Raw genomic sequence first — 15507 nt, forward strand, 5'->3', positions numbered from 1 at the left:
CGAGTAAAAAGGCGGAAAGGCGGTCGCCGAGAGCCGATGTCGCTGAAGCGCTAGCAAATGGAGAACACGCGTTACGTAATGCTTTAGCTGCCTTCTCACCGACTGGCTTTCCACGTAAATGCCTCGTATTTCCGACAAGCGTATGGCCACCCATTAGAGTCCGCGACATTTGGTTTTTCGATGGCCTAACGGTACACCGTTCTCCACCCAGACAGCTTCGTCAGCCGCGTTTGTCTTCCTCGTCTCAGCCAGACATCTGTTGATTGTTCCTATGAATTTTATCGCATATAGCGCTATCAATACAGGGTGAATTAATTTTCTTACAGCACGCTCGATTATGTACAGTAGCTTTGCTTTAATCATTGTGTTACGTACGCGATAATTTTTTTTTTTATTATTTAATTTGTACTTTACAATTTGTCCAGCTGGACATTTGGTAAATTTTTCTAGCTTAATTGCTAAATAACATGTGGATGGCTACACCCAGCGGGATACCATCTTCGTTTTCTTTTTAGTCTTCTTTCTACGAGAGTTTTGCTCGCTTCAGCAGCCAGCTGGTTTCCACGTGTTGTAGTTCTTTCCTTGTCTTTTTCTGCGTACCTGCCGATCTCTTCTTTGACCATTTGGTACTTTTAGGTTTTTGTGTATATCCTCGTTTCTGACGTACCATGGGGCGTTGACTGTTGTTCTCAGTATCTTCGATTGTAGCGACTATAGTTTATTTATGTGGCTCATTGTTGCTGTCCCCCATAGTGGTATTCCACACGTCCAAATTGGTTTTATTATCGTCTTGTAGATTTTTAGTTTATTTTCTATGCTGAGTTCAGAGTTTCTACTAGTTAGCCAGTACATCTGTCTTCTTTTTATCCGTATTTTGTCTATAATTGATTTAGTATGTTGCTTCCATGTAAGTTGTGTGTCTAAGTGGAGTCCTAGGTATTTAACTTGCATTGTTTGTGTTATGTGCGTGCCATTCAATTGGATATTTCGTGGTTTCCATGTTCATAGTGTAAACGTAATATGGTTGCATTTAATGGTGTTTGCTTTTATTTGTTTATCCTGTTACCATTTTTCTATTTTTGTGATATGCTCTTGTGGTAATGTGACTGCTGTTTCTGGATTAGTGTGCTTGACTAGTACAGCCGTGTCGTCCGCAAATGTCAGTATTTTGCTGTTGGTAGTTGTTAGTATGTCAGCCGGGTATAGTGTGTATAATATTGGTCCTACGCTTCCTTGCGGTACCCTTGCCTTGATGTATTTATATAATTACGAAAACTGGCCTGTCTATACCCCGCTGCACCGTCTGTGCTAGGCTTGTTCCTAGAAAAGACTATGAGGCTGAGAGGCTCTTCGAATTGATTTAATGCTAAACAATACTCAATGGCTTCGAGGACTAAGGAAACTAAACACTAGAGCAGATGTAGAGTTCCCCTAGAAGTGAGAATCACTTCAACATTTACAATTATTACAAACGCCGCTGTGAATAACGATATTGAAGACGATTGAAAAAGATCGTCGCAAGACGATCAGACATTTTTAAAAGCAGTTTCAACGTTATTAAAATTGATTTAGTATGTTGTTTCCATGTAAGGCGATAATTTGTTTAATCGATTGGGCACTCGTACGTTTCCATAGGTCGCTCCTCCTAAAGTTAAGAAAGAAACAAAAGTAAAGTAAAGCGAAAGAGGCGAAAGAAGAAGACCGAGTGCGTGTTTCACGAAATTTTCTTTCTTCTTCGATAAAGATCTATACAATTTTCAAGGTTTTCGAACATCGAAGCCTTCCAAATTCTTCGATAGATTTTGGGTGCGCTATACGCAAGCCAACGAGACACAAATTCAAATTTTTCTAGAGGCTAGTAGCCTACAGTTAAAGGTTACACACGATACATTAATTATTCATCGTTCATTGTGTATCGTTGATTTAAAAAACGTTATATCGTTTCGAATCTAAAACGCATTGCGCGAATAATCACATTTTTCCACAATTCATGTAGCTATAGCGGAGATCCATTTGCCTGAACTTGTCGGAGGTCAAACAGTTTACGTAATTGCAGTTCGTACAATAGATCGAAAATTGAGTTGGACTAAAATTGCTAGTAGGATTTCAGCAATTATCCCCGCTACTTACTGTTCTTCGTTCATAAAACGAGAGGTCAGGTGTAGGTGAACGAGTTCAAGCAGCGAATCAATTCGGTTAATCGAAATGCTCGGAAATAGGTCGGCAAATGATCTGTTTATAAGCTGATTTAGCTTTAATGTTGTGAAACTTGTCGTTTCTCGAGACACAAGGGAAACGTAAGCACAGAAAAGTACTGTGCTATCTTTTCCTGTTTTCCATACGATCAGTTTTACGACGTTACAGCTAAAATGTCTCTTAAACTAATTAAATTTAAATTAATAATTTTCAAACTTTAAGATCCAAGTAGCTGCGACCTTAGCTTCTCATCGCAGTAGAATCTGTTTCAGTTTCTTGACAACGCAATTCGTAGTCGATCGAAAGCTTGAAATTGATCACCTTTGGTTGCAGACACCTTTTTGTCACGAAGATGGTACCCCGCTGGGGATAGCCACCCACATGATAATCGAAGAGCCAAAAAATTCTACCAAATGTCCAAATTGGACAAATTGTGAACGTAAACAACTAAATAAAAAAAAAAACTTTTTTGTCAGACTCTTTGTGTGATTGTCCGAGGTGTCTGAAAAATCCTGCGGACTAATTTCTTTTAATCAATTCGTTGATTCAACATCTCCACGTTCTCGCTTCGTTCTTCGTTACCAGCTGCGTTACAGTATCAGAGGAAGTATGTGGTAGTAAATATTTAAAATTCTGACCCTGCGTCCCTCCACAAGATATATGCAGGTTCCTTGTGTCCCTGTTGTGAAATGATCTTGACGTTTCGACATAGGTATAAAAAAGATAGAAGGAACGTTGAAATCGTGCCAAGAATCGAACGCTGTAGATACCTACAGCATGTCGTCTGCGAATCGAGCGAATCGAGGAACAGGTGCAACGACTAATATATACGCACTCTGGTCGATTTGTTTAGCGTATTCTTTCCTTCATTTTGCCACAGCAATAAATCTGCAACGTACCGCGTATTTCTCCGCTTATTTAACGAGTCTCCTTAAGAAAAATAAACCGCGTTATTGTGCAATTGAATGTGTACGTCACACGAAAGAGAGTCACATCGGCTTCTCTTTACGTACAATTTGTTGCGTCGAGATAGCTGTTGCGTTTAGACATAGTAAGAAAAATCTGTAACAGACGATTAAAATTTGTTTATTTTTCGCGTTCAAAGTAATTGCAACGCAAACACAGCAACATATATGTCTGCGTTATATTATCTTCTTTTGGGTTTTTTAATATCTTTTCGTTGTATCGTTATAGCGTTTAATCAGTGCATTTTTTTTTAAGTTATTCTTCTTTCAGAATGTAGCATATTATTATGATCTATGTATTCGGTTAACCTTTTAACCCTTTAAGAGGATCGGATCAAACGTAAATTCTTTTTTTTTTTTATTAAAATTTACAATCAATTCTCGCATTGAGAATTTTCAGCAATTTTTTCTGGCGTGGCGCAGTGACATGGCTAATTATTTATAATAAGGTAATACTTATTATAGATAAGTATAATTTATTAGTAAGTATTATAAATAAGTAAATATTAATTAATTTAGATAACTAATTCAATGTAGCGTTTAGATCTAGCGGGTAGTGTTTCTTCAGTCTGTGGATCTCGACCAAACATAAATTCTCGAACGTAAATCGTAGATTAAGGGGTTAAACACGTTCAAGTTCGTAGAAAATTTTCCAATTTTCAGAATTTTCGAAGAAATGAAATCTGCGCAATACCAAAGTTACACTGATATCCAATTACGCATAAACTTTCTTTCATTCATCGACGTTGTAAACATTCTTACGCAACTTGAACAATGATGAAAATGTCTGAATTATTCCGTGTTCTTACAATCCGCGCTTTCGTTAACACGTTGAAGCTTTTTCACCAACGACGTCTTTGCTTTTTATTCCAGTCTTCGTTAAATCGCATTTTTACAAATTGAAATTGGAAACGTAAATGGCCCACGCCGCCAGATAGAAGCGCAGACCGTGGGCCACCGGTGGCCGTGGCCCACGCCGGTTTCAACCTGTTAAATGACAGGTAATCGATGTCGTAGCGTACTTCGTTCTACGTTACTAGGCCATACAACTGGAGTAAGAAAGAAAGCTCGTCGAAATTGAAACGTAACAGTCGTTTTATTTAACTTTGCTGATCCTCGAATTTGTATGTTCTAATAGTCAGAACGATTCTTACTCCTGTTTTAGCAATCTATAAATTTTTAACGTTTCAATAGAAACGTAAATATACACTTAAAGTGCAAAATCGTATCTACATATCTACGACGATCCTTTCTTCAACAAACAGACAATTTTATCGTTTCAAAAACACTTCCCTGTACATTTAGAGCGGAAGCCATTCGTACAAACAACGATTCGTTTATACTTTTTCTAAACTACAAAAATTTAACAACCAGAAAGAAAGATTGAGTCTAACATGAATCAAAGAAGTGTAGCAAGGTCACGTTATTTTCGAATATCGTAAATGCACCTAATATCGCCTACCAAATTTGAAATCATCCTCAAGTAAAGAGTAAGAGAGAATTTTGTATTAAATTAGTGTCAAACGAAAGATGTTATTCGTGTTGTTTCATCACGCGATGTTAGAAGCGTTTACCCTATGTTAATAACTATTATTTTATTTGTAAACAATTATTTTGCGACAGAAGATTCGACAACATAAATAACTTAAAAGAAACTCGTCTCTCCCAAAGTAGACCAAAAATTAACACACAGTCTGAATGTGGAAAGTGTATGTGAAAAATGTATATGTAAAATGAACAAGATTTGGAGACAGAAAGAAATTCTTAGAGTGGCGAAACGATTAAAACGAAGCTTTTACGATGAAGCCACGGGATGTTGGATGCGGAATAAAAATTTCCAATTGCCAACACGCAGTCTGTATGTGAGAAATGTATTTGCAAAATGAAAAAGATTTGGAGACAGAGAAATTCCTAGAGTGGCGAAACGATTAAAACGAAGCTTTTACGATGAAGCCACGGGATGTTGGATGCGGAATAAAAATTTCCAATTGCCAACACGCAGTCTGTATGTGAGAAATGTATTTGCAAAATGAAAAAGATTTGGAGATAGATAAATTCGTAGAGTGGCGAAACGATTAAACCGAAGCTTTTACGATGAAGCCATGGGATGTCGGATGGAATAAAAATGGAATAAAAATTGCCGGTTAAATTAAGAAATAACAATCATACAAAAAGCAAACGCAAATGTATGTATCCATAGAAGTAAAAAATTCGGTGATATGGAAGGTGCTGCGGTTGCAAGCCACGAGTCAAATAAAATAACTATAATCACGGCGTGCTGCATAGTAAATAAAAGCGACCACTGGCCAATGGTACAGAAAACACACAGGGAATTGCAAACGGAGCTCGTACAGCCGAAGACCCCAGCAAAGCGACGCGGCGCAGCGTGAAACAATCTCGTAACCTGGTTGCGCGAGCAGGAAATGCAGTTTGGTCCCAGCTAGCCGAAGAACAGGATCTTCTGGTACCGGTCTGATATCCTTGTACCTGCGGCGCGCGCTTTGTAACGGGAGCTTTCCCGAGTCACGAAGGCAGAGAAGGATCAGCAGTGCCGTTGTCAGCCGGTGCAACAGCCGTTGCATACGAAACGCAACCAACCGACCGGCCGGCCGATTCGCAGCAAACAGCAGAACAAACGTAGGATGAAGAAAGACGGGAATATGAACGGCAGAACGAAGACAGGGGAGAGAGAAAGATGAGAACACGAAGGAGAGAGGGAACAGAGAGACGACGTTTCGTTGATTCGCTACGAAACGGAAATGGAACGAATCATCGTCGCCCCATTGTGATCCCCGCTCGCCTCGTTTCGTTCAATTAGGTTGGAAATTCAGGTCGAGATCACCTGCTGCTGCTGCTGCTGCACTTCCAGTTTAGACCGCGTCTAGAAAAACAGCGATTTATTCGTTGAAACGCGGAGAGTAGACGCTGCGGAATTTTCCTCTCCTCTTCTTTTGCTTGCCCGTCACGATTCAGCGGCCAGATACTTGTTTAAAAATCGGTTCTTATTACGTACATTCTGCGGCTTCGCGCAAGAAGTACCACTGCCAGTATTTATGAAGTTGAGATGACGCGTTTAAACGATATCGTACGTAAGAAGATTAACGCTCGTATAACTTCTGACACGCAACTCGCATTCATATCTCGTGTCTCTCCTCTAACGCAAAAAGGGGAAATCAAAAGTTGCGCGCTGTTTTTCGTGGTTTATGTTGACATCGGTATCTTTCGCAGCAAGTTTATTGTATCAGAGGTTTTCACATTCCAGTGTACAATGTTATTATGGTCGTTTTTAGGTAGAATTTGGAATTGTCTTTTTTACGTAGTCTATACGATTGTTTACAGTGTCAATACTGGGTCTGAGTCATTTTTGCGAAAGTACGACACTTCTTTCATCAACACACAGATGTATTTGCACCTGATACCAGAAACGCAGGAGATCTCGCGGATGGAAAGATAATTATTTTCTAAATCGTTCGTTCTGAATTCTTTGTTATATTCATTTATTATTATATTATTACTATTATTATTATTGACGTTATGCTCTTTATTAGATCAATCGGAGACACTTGAAGCTAATAAATTGAGAAACGGATTATTTTGAGAGAACATCGTTTCTTAATCGAAAGTTAGCTATTTCCTTTCTAATCTGAAGTCAATGTGTGAGCAAATTAGGTGGTGAAAACTTTTGTAATATTCATGCGTAGTCTATTCTTCACGTTTATGTACATTATTGGACTTATTCAACGTATTCGAGAAACTAGATGCAAATCAACGAGAGATTATCCATCATATTTTTCATTTTTTCAATAACAAATAGCTTTTGATTAAAGATTAAAAAAGTTCACAGTGCTACATGTTTACTCTTACACGTGATATATATAGGACCTGTGCACTTATAAAATAATATAAAAATAGAATGCAGCGTAATAATAACCGCTTATAAGTTATACTTGTGTGTGATGTAATGTAGAAATTGTTAGGTGTGTCTGGTACATGGTGCAACAGTTCCAAGTAGTATTAATCATTTGGTTTTGAAGTATCAAAGCTACTGTTCTTCTTGGACCTATATAAACCGAATATTTCAATAGATATTATTAAAATATACATAGCTTTTGAATATTTGGTTTTGCTATTCGATGTACTTTTTGTATCTTTCGTGCATTCCACACTTTATCTAAATAATTGTTCAAATAATCGATAAACGACCAACCCTGACGCGCTTCTTTGCGTTCTTCTTTTTTTCAACTGTCTCATTTATTTGGTTGTCCGAAAAGTGTCTTTCTTTTACAGACACGTCTTTTACAACGATGCATCTTTATACAAACATGAAACCTAATCTATCGCACGTTGTGATCTTTATTTTGATAGAAGAAAATAGATCATACGTAATTCGATAAAATAATACAAAAGTGAAAATGTGCATCCATTATTTCCTTGTAAGGCGAGGGAAACTTTTCGGACGACCTAATATAAAAAGTGTGGAATTCACGAGACATAAATATCTTCGCTTTGTCGATGAATATTCTTAAAAAGTTTGTTATTATTAACGAAAACCGTATAGGTTGTTGCAATGAATTTTGAAATCTTGGTTGATCCAAGGAATTTTGTTAGGAAATTCAAGTATGAATATTTTCAGATGTATTAGGTCGCCCGAAAAGTTCCTTTCGTTTTATAAGGAAATAATGGATGCACAACATTTTTCGTTTTATATTATTTTATCATAACGTTCGACAGATTAGGTTTCTTGTTTGTATAAAGCTGCGTCGTTGTAAAAGGCGTATCTGTAAAAGAAAGACACTTTTCGGACAACGTAATATTTCAAACTGGAGAAAAATATGACAACTATCGTTAGCGAAACTATCGGAATACGATCACGACAGTCGCGTCTCATTTACCAACACGTTTTGTGTGATACGCGTATTCGTGACAGACTGCCATAAGTGGCCCACGATTCTTCCGCGTAAAGTAAATAATTTCAATAATTAACATCACGCGCGATATAAAATTTCCAAAGTTATAATTCGCAGTAGTACGATCGTTGTCGCTGTTGAACTTCAAGTTTCAAGCGGAACTTTCCACAGCGATCACTGAACGATTGCTAAATTTAAATTCGGCAGAACAAATTGTGAACGAGATGGAACAACGTGCGATCGATAATACGCGTTTTCACGACTTGCTGCTGCTAGTCGTTGGAAGAAATGCATGTAATTTCTCATCGAACAAGCTGACGCTAATTTATGAAGCGAGCTCGGTGGTTCGATGATTAACAGTGTGCTGCAGTGTATGGAAAATGATAGCGTGTAATAGGCGGGAAAGGCTGATCTGCCGGAGAGGGAAAACAAATGACAGTTATTTAGAAGAAAACAAACGGTACGTGTGTTTAGCGATAGAAACTGGGTGCTCGTACTATGATTCTTTCAACTGGGTTACGACCTAGTTCTGCTATTCTCAGCGAAACTACCAGACACTTGGTTCGTCGCGTCGCGTCGCGTCGCCAAGAAAAAAAGGTTAATGTCGACGTGTTTGTAATCCACGTGCTCGATCGCAGTACCTCGTTCTTGTAAACGAATATTCACTGTTGTTTTGTTTCACCCCGATACCTTTTCTCAATTAATCTACTTTATTCAAGGTCGCATCTGTTGATACCTTTTGTCGTTATTATCGACCGTGATTTAGAAAATGCATAAGGAGAGTATATAGAAAAAGAAACTAGGTATAACATACGGTAAGGTGAATTACAAAGTTAAACAATAATATTTAAACCATTTTGTACATGTATCATATAACAATATATATTGATATAGTTACAGTACGATCAACTTAAATCTCAATTTAAACGATATAGTATATGCTAGAACTAAGTTGGCAGCTTACAGCCTCGTAGTTGATCATACGGATTAATACCTTTGAGAAAATAAAGAAGATTTTCGCAATATTTTTTTATGATTTAGGTACGTTTGAACCTTATTCGGAAGAGCAAATTTAATTTCCTACTGGGAAACGTTACTACAATTCTGAAGTTGATCTACAGACAGAGTGATAGTTACAAAGTATACATAAATAGTTACAAAGATTGCGCTTGGTTGTTTCATTTTTAGCTGTAATATTTAGTATGTTCAATTCTAAGTCTGGTGAGAATATCTTGCTCTTTCCCATTAAGAAGAAGAGTTGGGCTTTTATCCAATATATTTTGGCTCATTTTTAGTTACAGGATGAGAGTGTGCACATTTAGCGTGTCCAATAGTAAACTTAGTGAGAATAATCTGCTCTTTCCTATTACAAAGAAGTGCTGTTTTCTTATCAAATACGTTTGACTCACTTTTAGTTATAAGATGAAAGTGTGCAATTGTAAGTCTAATGAGAATAAATTGCTCTTACCTAAAAATGCTGCTCATTTTATCAAAAATGATTGGTCAGTTCTTGGTTATAAGATGGAAACATGCAAGTTTAGTGTGTGTAGTTCTAAGTCTGATGAGAATAACTTGTCCTTTTCTATTAAGAACAAATGTTGTTTTTTTATCCAATATGTTTGGCTCATTTTTAATTACAAGATCAGAGTGTGCATGTTTAGCGTGTCCAATTTTAAGTCTAGTCAGAATAACCTGCTCTTTCCTATTACAAAGAACTGCTGTTTTCTTATCAAACATATTTGACTCACTTTTAGTTATAAGATGACAGTGTGCAAGTTTAGCGTGTGTAATTCTAGGTCTGATGAGAATATCTTGCTTTTTTCACTAAGAAGAAGAGCTGGGATTTTATCCAATATATTTAGCTCGTTTTTAATTACAGGATGAGAGTGTGGAATTTTACGTCTAGTCAGAATAACCTGCTCTTTTCCATTACTATGTAGTGCTGTTCTCTTATCAAACATGTTTGACTCACTTTTAGTTATAAGATGACAGTGTGCAAGTTAAGCGTGTCCAATTTTAAGTTTAGTCAGAATAACCTGCTCTTTCCTATTACAAAGAACTGCTGTTTTCTTATCAAACATGTTTGACTCAGTTTTAATTATAAGATGACAGTGTGCAAGTTTAGCGTGTGCAATTGGAAGTCTGATGAGAATATCTTGCTCTTTTCTATTAAGAACCAATGTTGTTCTTTTATCGGATACGTTTGGCTCATTGTTGGTTACAAGATGTGAGCGTGCATTTTAAAGTCTAACTTCTACATTAGTTCGGATTTTTCCCAATACTTTAGAAGAAAGTATCTACGTCATATACAAGACGAAGAAACCATCATCTCATTCACGATTATTCCCATGGCTCGGTGCTCGATAAATCTCACGTTTAATGGCCTAAATTATGTAACGCGTTAAATCCTTTCTGATTGCTTTTCTTGTGTTCGTAAGTTTCGGTAATTAAGCCCTGGTTTGTGCTCTGAAATACGGTCATTACGAGTCTCGTATTTATTTAAAGAAACTTTTCAAACAGCTCTTTCAACTGTCCGAAGTATTATTTTACGCTGTAAATTATTCGTGCAATAGTTAGTAAAAGCCAGGCAGAAGAAAAGAAAATATACAGTCTTTAAAATCGTTTTCTTTCAAACCCAAACCCTCGACTGTTCATACTCAGTGATTTTTAATAGTTGGCACTTGGCGCGCTCGTAGCCAATGAATTTTACGTTCCTTTTTCATGGATACTCTTCTTTCGTGATATTTAAAATTGCAGCGCGTGCACAAAGTGGAGGAAGATTTTTGAACCAATGGGAATTAAAGCGTTCGCTGGAGTTTGTTTTTCGATAGGAAAAATCTATAGAAAATGTGATCGATTCGTATCGTTATTACACAAATTTTACGATCGAAATTGTATTTACCCAATGTTTTTATAATCGACACAAAATAACAACAAAATATTTTTCAAAAATCCAGACACGCCGAAGTTATTGGTTTCAGGAAAACACGTCGAAAACCGACGAATACATTTGTTCATAAATATATCGGTTATAACCAAAGTTGTATAACGTTGAGTGATAAATATTCTTGATCGTAAATATTAGATCGACTATCAAACAAAAACGTGGTATGTAGTTCTTCAACGTATCTATTTATTCGAAGTTCTCTATAAAAAGGATTAATTTAACAGAGAGACATTGCGTCTACATTTACGTGAAACTGTATACGCGAAGCAGACAGTAGTAAGACTGATCACTGATCAACTTCATCAAGATAAATTGTTTAGTTTCTGAATATCTACTTAAACACTACTCGTATACTCTGGCAGTAAGAGTAGAAAATTGATAGATGGTTTGTGTACACATTAGAATTTGCATTTATGCATTTCCCCACGTAACTTTGTACATATTGTAAATCATTCGAGGATAAGATTAAAGTACTTAAGAACAAAATGAATTCGATAATTTATTGAATTTTCCTCGTATATCATGGCTTAACAAGCCAAACTAAACTATAGCGTTCATCTACCGCACGTGGCATCTTTTTTTAACTATGGAAATAGGTATAGCATACGGTTTTACGCATACTTTTTATGTCAATCATAGAAATAGACGTGTTATACTATTTTATGCGAGATTTTTCAACTAGTTGTAGAGAAAACTATGTTATACGGTTTTGTGATGTATTTTTTATATTAATTGTAGAAATGCAAGATTTTTCTATTAATTACAGAAATTGGTATGTTATATGGTTTTGTTCCAAATTTTTTAAAATCAATTGTAGAAATCGATTAAATTGATATAATATACAGTCTTATGCAAGATTTTTTTTACCAATTACAGAGATAGGCATGTTATACGGTTTTGTGCCGGATCTTTTATATTAATTGTAGAAATGGACAATTCTGGAAACGTGTTATACAGCTTTACGCAAGATTTTTTTAATTAATTAAAAAAATGAATATAGCATACGTTTTTATGCAAGATTTTTCTATTAATTACAAAAATGGGTATGTTATGCGGTTTTGTACAAGATTTTTTTTAATTAATTATAGGAACAGATATGATATACAGTTTTATGCAAGATTCTTTTTACCAATTACAGAGATAGACATGTTATACGGTTTTATGCCGGACCTTTTATATTAATTGTAGAAATGGACAATTCTGGAAACGTGTTACACAGCTTTACGCAAGATTTTTTTAATTAATTAAAAAAATGAATATAGCATACGTTTTTATGCAAGATTTTTCTATTAATTACAAAAATGGGTATGTTATGCGGTTTTGTACAAGATTTTTTTTAATTAATTATAGGAACAGATATGATATACAGTTTTATGCAAGATTCTTTTTACCAATTACAGAGATAGACATGTTATACGGTTTTATGCCGGACCTTTTATATTAATTGTAGAAATGGACAATTCTGGAAACGTGTTATACCAATTCTGGAAACGTGTTATACTGGAAACGTGTTATACAGCTTTACGCAAGATTTTTTTAATTAATTATAAAAATGAATATAGCATACGTTTTTATGCAAGATTTTTCTATTAATTACAAAAATGGGTATGTTATGCGGTTTTGTACAAGATTTTTTTTAATTAATTATAGGAACAGATATGATATACAGTTTTATGCAAGATTCTTTTTACCAATTACAGAGATAGACATGTTATACGGTTTTATGCCGGACCTTTTATATTAATTGTAGAAATGGATAATTCTGGAAACGTGTTATACAGCTTTACGTAAGATTTTTTTAATTAATTATACAAATGGATATGGCATGCGTTTTTATGCAAGATTTTTCTATTAATTACAAAAATGGATATGTTATATGGTTCTATACAAGATTTTTTTTAATCAATTGTAGAAATTGATTAAATTGATATGATATACAAGACTTTTATGCAAGACTTTTCTATTAATTACAGAAATTGGTATTGTTATACAGTTTTGTGCCAGATTTTTTTTTGATCAATTATAGAAACCAATGTGATACAATGTACGCTTTTATGTAAGACTTTTTTAATCAATTACAGAGATTGTCGTGTTGTACAATTTTATGTACAACTTTTTTGTATTAATCATAGAAGTAGCTATATTATACGGTTTTAATGCGAGACTTTTCGAATTGGTCGTAACAGCAGATATGACGTCTTTCTTACGTATTGCGAAGCTTCCGTAGACTTTGAACAGGGTCGATGGCTGGGTACAGATTTAGAAAGAGTTTTCCTAGCCAAACCATTATTCCTCGGTTGCCGACTGCTTCGAGAGCCAAGCTACAATCGCCGCGTGGCGCTTAGTCTATTGTCGACCAGTCATTCTCACGTTGTTACACCGCAAAGGATTTAATTAAATTTCTCGCTATAATCTGGTACGCGGATCTGGATGGCCGTTTAAGTCGTTTACGTGTGGCATCTTTATTTTCCCGGCGCCACTTTACCGTGTAAGGAAAACTCTTTGCGAGTGAAAATCGTTTCCATCATATACGCTCGCATTGAACGATTTACAGCTAGAGCGTGAAAAATAACGACAAATCGCTAATTACAAATGTCATTTACTGTCTCTTTTTGTACGATCGTTCCACTATAAATCTGGATCACCTACATAGTAAAACACAGTGGTAATATATTTTACTAATTTATCATATACTGCACATACTACACTTGTACTTGTAACAAGCAAGCAAAAAGCTTCGAGTCTCAGCTAGGATTCTGTTAGATCATTCATTAAATATTACAGTTTCTTTAGCGTGGTTTTTACAAAGCTGATGTATAAAACATACACAGGAAATGAAATACCCTAACCTGTGAAGACTATTCTTAGGAATTCATTATCGCAAGGGTGGATTCGAAAAAATTACACGTAACGTTGTAGATTACGAAGAGTCATCGAGAAAAATGATGCATATATCGTTCAGTAAAACGCGCATACATCGTTTGATAAAATGCTAGTTCCACGAAAATTGTTTCCGCTATGGATTTTTCCCAACGTTCCAACGTCATAGCTAGCTACGACGATCGCACGAAAAATCTAGCGTCTATCGGTTACTCGTAATTTTCTAACTGTATGACACAACGATTCGTTTGATGAAAAATAAGCAAATAGATCGGAGGATAATATACACTTTGTCCACTTCGAATCGCTTGTGGCGTAAGACGAATCTCGCGCAACACAAAAATCGAGACTCTAAGCGGATGTAGACGATCGTAGGGAAGGAGGATCGTTTCAACGTGGACAGGTTGCAGCTCGTGCAGAAATCGGTCGCGTCGTTCGGAACGTGTTTCGTTAAAGGCGTGTTTCTTTGGAGCGTTGGTCGCGTTTCTCCGCGTTTGGCCACGTTACATCGCGCTGCCCGTGATTGCGTGGCTTCGTCGATTTATCTCTGTCCTGGTTCGGTCTCAGGGTGAGCCAGGTGTGATCAGATATCTCGGGCTCCGGCGAATGTTTCAAAATTGAGAGCAACGCGCCGTCTGCTTTTACCGTTTTACTTATGATACTTAATTAACAGTTCCGTGAAGATTGGTATCGTCGTCGTCCGATCGCAGAATGCCAGCTTTATGGCCTTTTAATCGCTGTGTAATCGATCGTCAATCTTTCCCTTCAAGCTCATCGTTCGGTATGTTTGAATTTTTTTCATTAGATTAATTTCTCACATCTTCTTTTGTACACATTCGCGCGTGCGGCTAAACGCAAAGATCGTGCGAATTTATCGCGTTTTCGTATATTCGACAATTGTTGTATCTTGGACATTGTTACTAGTTCGGCAGAAATTCGGTTGTTCGAACTAACGACGATATATGCAAAGTCGAGTAATATGCAAATTCCTCGTACAGAAATAAGTCGAATATGTATTAGGTAAAAGTGTCTTTCCTTTACAGACCCGTCTTTTACAACGATGCATCATCTTTATACAAACATGAAACCTAATCCTGTCGAACGTTGTGATCTTTTTAACCAAGCACTCCCAGAAAGTACACCCACAACACACGCAGAGGATGGGCTGCTTGCCAGTTGTATATTACTTTTAAAAGAAATTTTGCTTTTTTCATCCTTTGCAAATATATATCTGCAGGTCGAGGATTCGAACTCGCGACGCGTCATCTTCAGTTCTGAGCCTTAACGAATGTAGCTGGTTTATTTTTATTAAAGATGTTTATTAAACCCAAGATACAGTTTTAGATACATATTCACAATAAACGGTGAATTTTTGTAGTGATATATTAGGCAAAGGTATCGATACGCGGCGGTACTACGTAGCCATGCTGTATTATGTGTCGGCGCTTTGCATTTTTCGTGTATAATGCAATTTTTGAGTTTAAGCCGCTGGGGAACGGAGCTTTTTTGCGAATTTAAAAAATTTCTTTTTCTGTCCTGAAAACTTGGTCGCAAAACAGGACGCCTCGGTAGTCTGCTTTTTGGGTGCTGTGTAACTTTGGGGAGGGGTGGG

Source organism: Bombus impatiens, unplaced genomic scaffold (assembly GCF_000188095.3).
Source record: "Bombus impatiens unplaced genomic scaffold, BIMP_2.2 scf_0791, whole genome shotgun sequence".
NCBI lineage: Eukaryota > Metazoa > Arthropoda > Insecta > Hymenoptera > Apidae > Bombus > Bombus impatiens.